This window comes from Malurus melanocephalus, unplaced genomic scaffold, assembly GCF_030028575.1.
Source record: "Malurus melanocephalus ecotype Western Australia unplaced genomic scaffold, MMel_1.1 scaffold_254, whole genome shotgun sequence".
NCBI lineage: Eukaryota > Metazoa > Chordata > Aves > Passeriformes > Maluridae > Malurus > Malurus melanocephalus.
This window is the reverse complement of record NW_026623486.1, coordinates 988,585-994,909: the sequence shown is the minus strand read 5'-3', so window position 1 is coordinate 994,909 and position 6,325 is coordinate 988,585.

Below are 6,325 nucleotides of genomic sequence, written 5' to 3'. Positions count from 1 at the left end.
GAGGAGAGAGGAGGGAGGAGATGGCGGGAGGAGCCTGAGGAGCCCCGCGCGCCCCCACAGAGGACAAGCCCCGCCCACGCCGCCGGATTGGCTGCGCGCGGGGGGCGCTTGGAGCCCCCTGGCGGCCGGGCTGGGAACGGCCCGGGGGCTGAGGGGAGCGGGAATCCTGAGGGAGCCCGGCATGGGCGGGAGCCTGACTGAAATGTCCGTGCCCTCAGGAAGCACCAACACCATTTTTATGATCTCCMTCTCAACTCAGAAGAAGACAAGACCAGAGGGGGGATGCTCCGCCTGTTGCGTTAGTGCCTTTGGGAGCCTGGTGGTCCAAGAGTGGGATGTCCAGCCATGCCCCTGAGTGGGGTTATGCTCACAARTGGGATGTTTTTAGAGTACAACATGCTCAGACAGCAGAGTGCTACTGCCAGACCATTACCAGAACCAGAGCAGCAGAAACAGCTATCTCAGCAGGGCGTGAATTTCTGACACAAAAACTGCATTTATGTCCTAGAGAGTATCCTCCAGCTGCCCAGATTGTCACGCCAGCCCTCTCCATCCTTACAACCAGTATTGTATGATGAATAAAGAACCACCATTTGCAATGTCCTCTCCTGTGCCACTACAACCTGTTGGGTTCTTTCCAATCCTTCCTCTTCATGAGTCTCTGCCTTGAGCCTGGTYCCCATACAGGGCATGGAAATGTCCTATTCTGTCCTTGGGAGCACCCATGTGTGTGGTGGCTTGTGGCTGTGTACACAGTTACTAAACTGGCTCATTTGCCCTTTTCCTCTTCTCCTCAGTATTTAGGTTATGACTCAGAGGGTGGATTTGTTTCCCTGTTCTCCCTGCATATTGTTTCCAGACCATACCAGTCCATTGGCACACATCTTTCTCCTCAGATACACAAAGACAAGACAGGTTTATTTTCCATATAAACTGTGACTGCTGCCAAAATGCAAATGTGTTCTATGTAGGCACAACATCCAGATTTCTTTCCTGAATCCAGAACAAATCCATGCAATGAGGACCTTGAGTTTACATTTGGATTTTAATTTTTTTTTTCCTTAATTTATATGGTCCACATATTGYAAAACATAGAAAGGTATTTCAGGCGGATTTACGACAGCAGGGGGCTCTGCTGAGTATAGTAACAATATGTAGTAAATAAATGAATGAATATTCAAGRGCGCTCACAGAGATTTATGACAATACCCTGCTTTTCTTTATAAAGCAAATAAAGTAGTCAGCGGAAGCTGCTCAGGCATTCCATACAAACAAAAATGTTTTCCTTACTGAAAACAAACAAGGTAAGTCCTAGYTAGAAAACTGATTTACCTGACATGTATTATTTATGTTATTCTATTTTTTCAGTAAGTTAGCTTTGATTTCTGAAAGTCCAAGACAATTTCTTTTGCATAATTTAGAGGTTTAATCCGGCACTGAGAKAAAACTAACAAGTATCTTTTTAAGRGTACAGGTAACTTCACWCTTACAGTCGATGAGAGGCACTTTGCAACAACAAGTCTTGCTGGTCTTTTACACCAATTTAAAATAGAAAATAAGAAAGTTATGCAATTTCTCTATCTTATGAAAAGCTACACATGATTCCATTAGTGCCTGATGGCTTATTTTCTTTGCTGTTGTCACCAGAGTCCAGCTGAGCTGAATGGTCTGAGATGTTTGCCCTGTCACTGCTTACACATCAGCTGCCTGTGCATGACAATATTTTGGTGTGCAACTATAATTTTACAAAGAAAAAAAAATTTTCAAAGTAAGAAAAATTCACATATTTAATCCACCTCAGAGTGAGARAGAGAAGCACTCCTGAGTTGTATTTCTGCTCACCACCCCAGGCAATTTAAAAGCATCCTACTCTCCTGCCGCGTTCCTTGGGAGGGCTGGCAGCCTTGGGCTCTGTCAGCCTCCAAGTGCTGACAAAACACAGCAAATTGAGAAATTAAATTCCTGAGGTGCTGTGCAACCTTGTGTCAAAAAGGTTATAAAACACATCCTGGTTAAGTAACAACTTCCTAATTAGACAGCTATAATCAGCAGGGTCTTTTTTTCTTTCCACAGACTAAGAACTATCTAGAGAATTCTTAAGCTATACGTAAAATACAAATATAGGATGTATGAGAGCAGAATTACAACTAACAGGAAGAGCTAGGTGATATTTGCAATGTTAGGAAAGGAAYTGAAGGAATTGAAGTTGTAATGTGACAGTATTCAACCGGCAAGAAGAAAGTACTATATAAAAATACACTGATTAAACAGACAAGCTTTAACCCTATTTTATGATTCTCACTTTGGCAATTTTGATAGTAGCAATAGCTTGTAATACTTAACAATGTTACTGTGCTTCTTCTCAGAAGATTTCAGGGCAGCTACAACCTGAGTCCTTTCCCAGGGAATCAAAGTCGTGCCTAAAAAGTCCTTTGAGATCCCATTACTCTGAACTTGGGCAAGAACAACATTCAAGCAGCACAAATGTTGGCTTTGTTCTCCAAGTGCAGCTAAATATTGAGCATTTCCCAATTGTAAAGTATTTTTTAATTCAAAATGTTGTTAAGCATTGATGCCCCTTGGTTTCAGAAAACCCAGGCCTAGGCTGGCTCCTGGGTCCAGCTCAGCTGAGCCCATKAAGGCTTGCCTGAGAAAAAAGGGCCATGGCCCCAGCTTTTAAAAAGAAGCTTTTCTTCAAATATCMATAATTGAAACCATTTAATGGCAGTAGCACCTACTGTTCCCTAAAAAWGTCTTCCAACATTTTATTCTCACATATCAGGCCTTTTATGTRGGAAATATTTTTAAAATCCACATGGTGTTTAGAACAGTTTGGTTTCTACAAWGTAACTTATTTTTGCAAAAATCTTACACAGACCATCTTTTTAAATTATTCTTATCAAGAGAATTCAATAGACTATTCTACACATGCCATCTGAGGTTGTTTTTGGGTAGGAGGTTGGTGGCTTTTTTTTTTGTTTTTTTGCTTACCATGAGATGAGAGCTGTTAAACATTAAGATATGARATCACTTAACTGGCACTTTTTAAGTGGACTGCATTGAGCTTTGCACCAAATCCTAAAGATTTATGTTCAGTTTGAAGAACAGCAGGAGCAGTAATTTCTCTGAAGATGCTCCTTATATTCTGAACTGCTATCATGRGCAGTATTCCACAGGAAAAAAAATCCTTCCTACGTACAACACAGAATACAGAAAACCTTGCTCTTTTGATTTAAATAAACCTAGTTTTCACAGTGTGCTTTCCATTTACTYAGTGTGCTCAAAGATTCCTAAGCATCATTAACAACATTTTGGCATTTTAAGCTATTGAGAGCGGTTTTCTATCCAGTGCCTTTATTTCAATGAAACAGCAGCAGCAGAATGAATGCTMAGTTACCACGTCATTAATCATGGGGTTTAAACCATGCAGCCATTCATGGCAAAGCAGCTTGCCRTCAGGATGGAAACATGTGATAGCAGCTGWTAGTCTGTTTATCACYTTTTTTTCTCCAGCTCTCCATCTACCTTTCTATGTATTTATGCATTTGCTGCTGTTCTGAATCTCTAGCTCGTCACCGTCAACATGTAATTCATTATTTTAGCTTCCTAYAACTGCCAGAAACCAGCCTGTGTCTTTATGACTAAAGATGGAATGCAACATCAAAGCATCTTGGTAAGCATTACTGTCCACCTTCAATGTCTGGCTTGTCTGAAACGTGTTCATATGATTTGCACGTTTGTTTAGGAACAACTTTGCCTCGACATTCCAAGTTCACCCTACACAGTTTACTTTCAGGAAAGCATTTGTCTTAAAATAACATTTGGAGATACATTTGTCAAGTGTAAAGAGAGAAATACTTTTCAACWACACCTCTTCATATTGCATGTAACAGGGAAAGTCTTTGTTTCATCCTATTCATTTCCTGCGTGCATGTCTAACTTTAGGAGATTAATCAGACTAACAAATTCCAGTTTTGCATGTATTTATTCCAATGTTTTACAAAAACATCTTGGCTTGTGCAACGTGTGTTTGTAGGTGTCACTCCGAGGCTCCCCTGGGTGACACAATAACCAGCAGAGTTAYAGAATTGACAAGGTCTGAGGGCTTGCTTGGATTGTCTCCAGTGCAGAAACAGAGATGTCAGGGCATCTGTACCTTGATCAATCGGAGACAGGGGGGGTAGTGCTGGCTGGACACTTTCTGCTATGCCAGCTCTTTCTGGGGGGTGGACTGGGGGTGGAACGCAGAGTGTGGACCAAGAGCAAAGGTTAATCTGTGTTCGYCCCCTAGCAAAATTAATGCTTCCAAATTCCAATCCAAACGTCAATTTTTAAAAGTCTAGGTAACATTTCAACCTTGATTTCCAAGGAACCATGAAATACACTTGAATTAAGATATTTGGGAAGTCTACTCGTATCCACTGAAAGTAAATATTGGAATTTAAAATAAAYTGAACATTTCAGGTAATCTGATTAAATCTTACTATAAAATCAGATCTTGTTTTGTGGTAAATYCAACCTTGACATGTCTTACCACAACTTGAAATTTTCTTCTGAACTACTTTTTATCAAACCTGGAGAAAAGGCACCATGACACTGTTTGTTAATTTTCAATCAAACTGGCAGATGCAGAGAGCACTTGGCTTTCCAGATACACAACTGATGACAACTTTAAAGGTAAAGCGTCAAAACACACAGGCTCCAAAACCTGACATATCAAAAGTTTCAAAGGTTTAAAATAGAGGGGAAAAAACCAGATGCAATGTCCTGGAACAGTTACTGCAGCCTCAAGTAAACAAAAATGGACTTCTTGGAACCTGAATTTCTGACAGAGCACACTATTGGATCATTCTGTGGGCAGGATTTTGGAGGGAGGACAAGCAGGGCCAGAAACACTCCACGTGGCCTTCACAAACTGAACAGTAAACAAGAAAAAGCTCTTAGTACAATCAGTACAATGACTGGAAACAGAAAACAAATGAGTTCTCTGCACCACCTCAAGAATGTTCCTTCAGCACAAAAAACATCCCATCTCTGTTCTTTTGTTAACTATGAATGGACTAAAATCTTCAAGTAGCAATTATTTTTAAATTAGCACARAGCAAGTGCTGAAATTTCACACTTCAAATAGAATAAGGACTGGAGAAAATTATTAATGAAACTAAACACTATAGCAAGCAAGAGCTKATTAGAAAGAAGAAATAGTAAAGACTCAAGATATAAGTGTACGTAATGAAATAAAATCAAACATAGCAAAAGCAGYTTCCTTGCTCTTCATCAGCCAAGGAAAGACACCAAAACAGAACAGAACCCAAGTCTCAAAACATCTAATTTAGGCACCTAAAATTAGGAAGCTGGTTTGCTATATTCTCTCTAAGTCAGTGGTGAAAGAGAAAGTAAAAAGAAGGTTCTACAAAAACAATTCAAAATAAGGCTGATTTACAGCCCAGGCTCTTACTCAGGGAGGTAACTTTAGGTCATAGGAATATTCCTGACTGAATGATCCCTTATTCCACTCTCTGAGCACAAACAAGGAGGCTCTTCTGCGCACCCAAGACGGGTTAAAAGGGCCTTCTCCTCCCYACGGGCAGCAAGGAAGAGAGAATTTACTTCTCTCTCCCCTGAATTCTGCTGCTGTTGTATTCCATGGCAGATCTCCAGTCATTTGCTATGAAAGCTGAACCGAACCCGAGAGATAAAAACATTTTCATCATCTGGAAACAATGAGGAAACTGTGAAAGAAGACCGGCTTGCTCCTGCGGGAGGGAAGGATCAGGAGCAAATGCTCCCCTGGCAGAGTGACAGGCTGAGGGACGAGGCTCTGGCGCTCGCTCAGCCTCGCTGCCTGCCCGGCTCCAGAGCCGCTCTCCAGCAGCCCCGCAACAGGTGACCCACCCGCACACCCCTCCGCGCCCCTGCGCCGCATGCCCAGCGCCACGCCAGGCTGGACAACGAGCGCAGGCGGCCTTTTCCCCACGGACAGATGGGAGTCAGCGTGGGCAACACTGCACTTCTCACATCCAGAGCAGAAAAGCACACCCAGACAAAGGGAGCGCTCTGTGCGCGGGTAGGCGGCGGCACCGCGGGCTCCGAGGGGCAGCGACGCGCTCCCTGGCACCGAGAACACTTGGCTTTGCCATTTCCTTAGGAAAATCCCCCGCACTTGCCCTGACCCCGGTTCSCCCAGCATCTCCAGCAGCGGGAGAGCGCTCCGCCTTGCAGACAATGCGGGAGCGGCCCGGGGAGGCCTCTGGGTGCGGTAGTTCCCTGCCCATCACCTGATGCCGTGGGCAGGCGCACAGGGACTACAGCCCCCGCCAGGCAG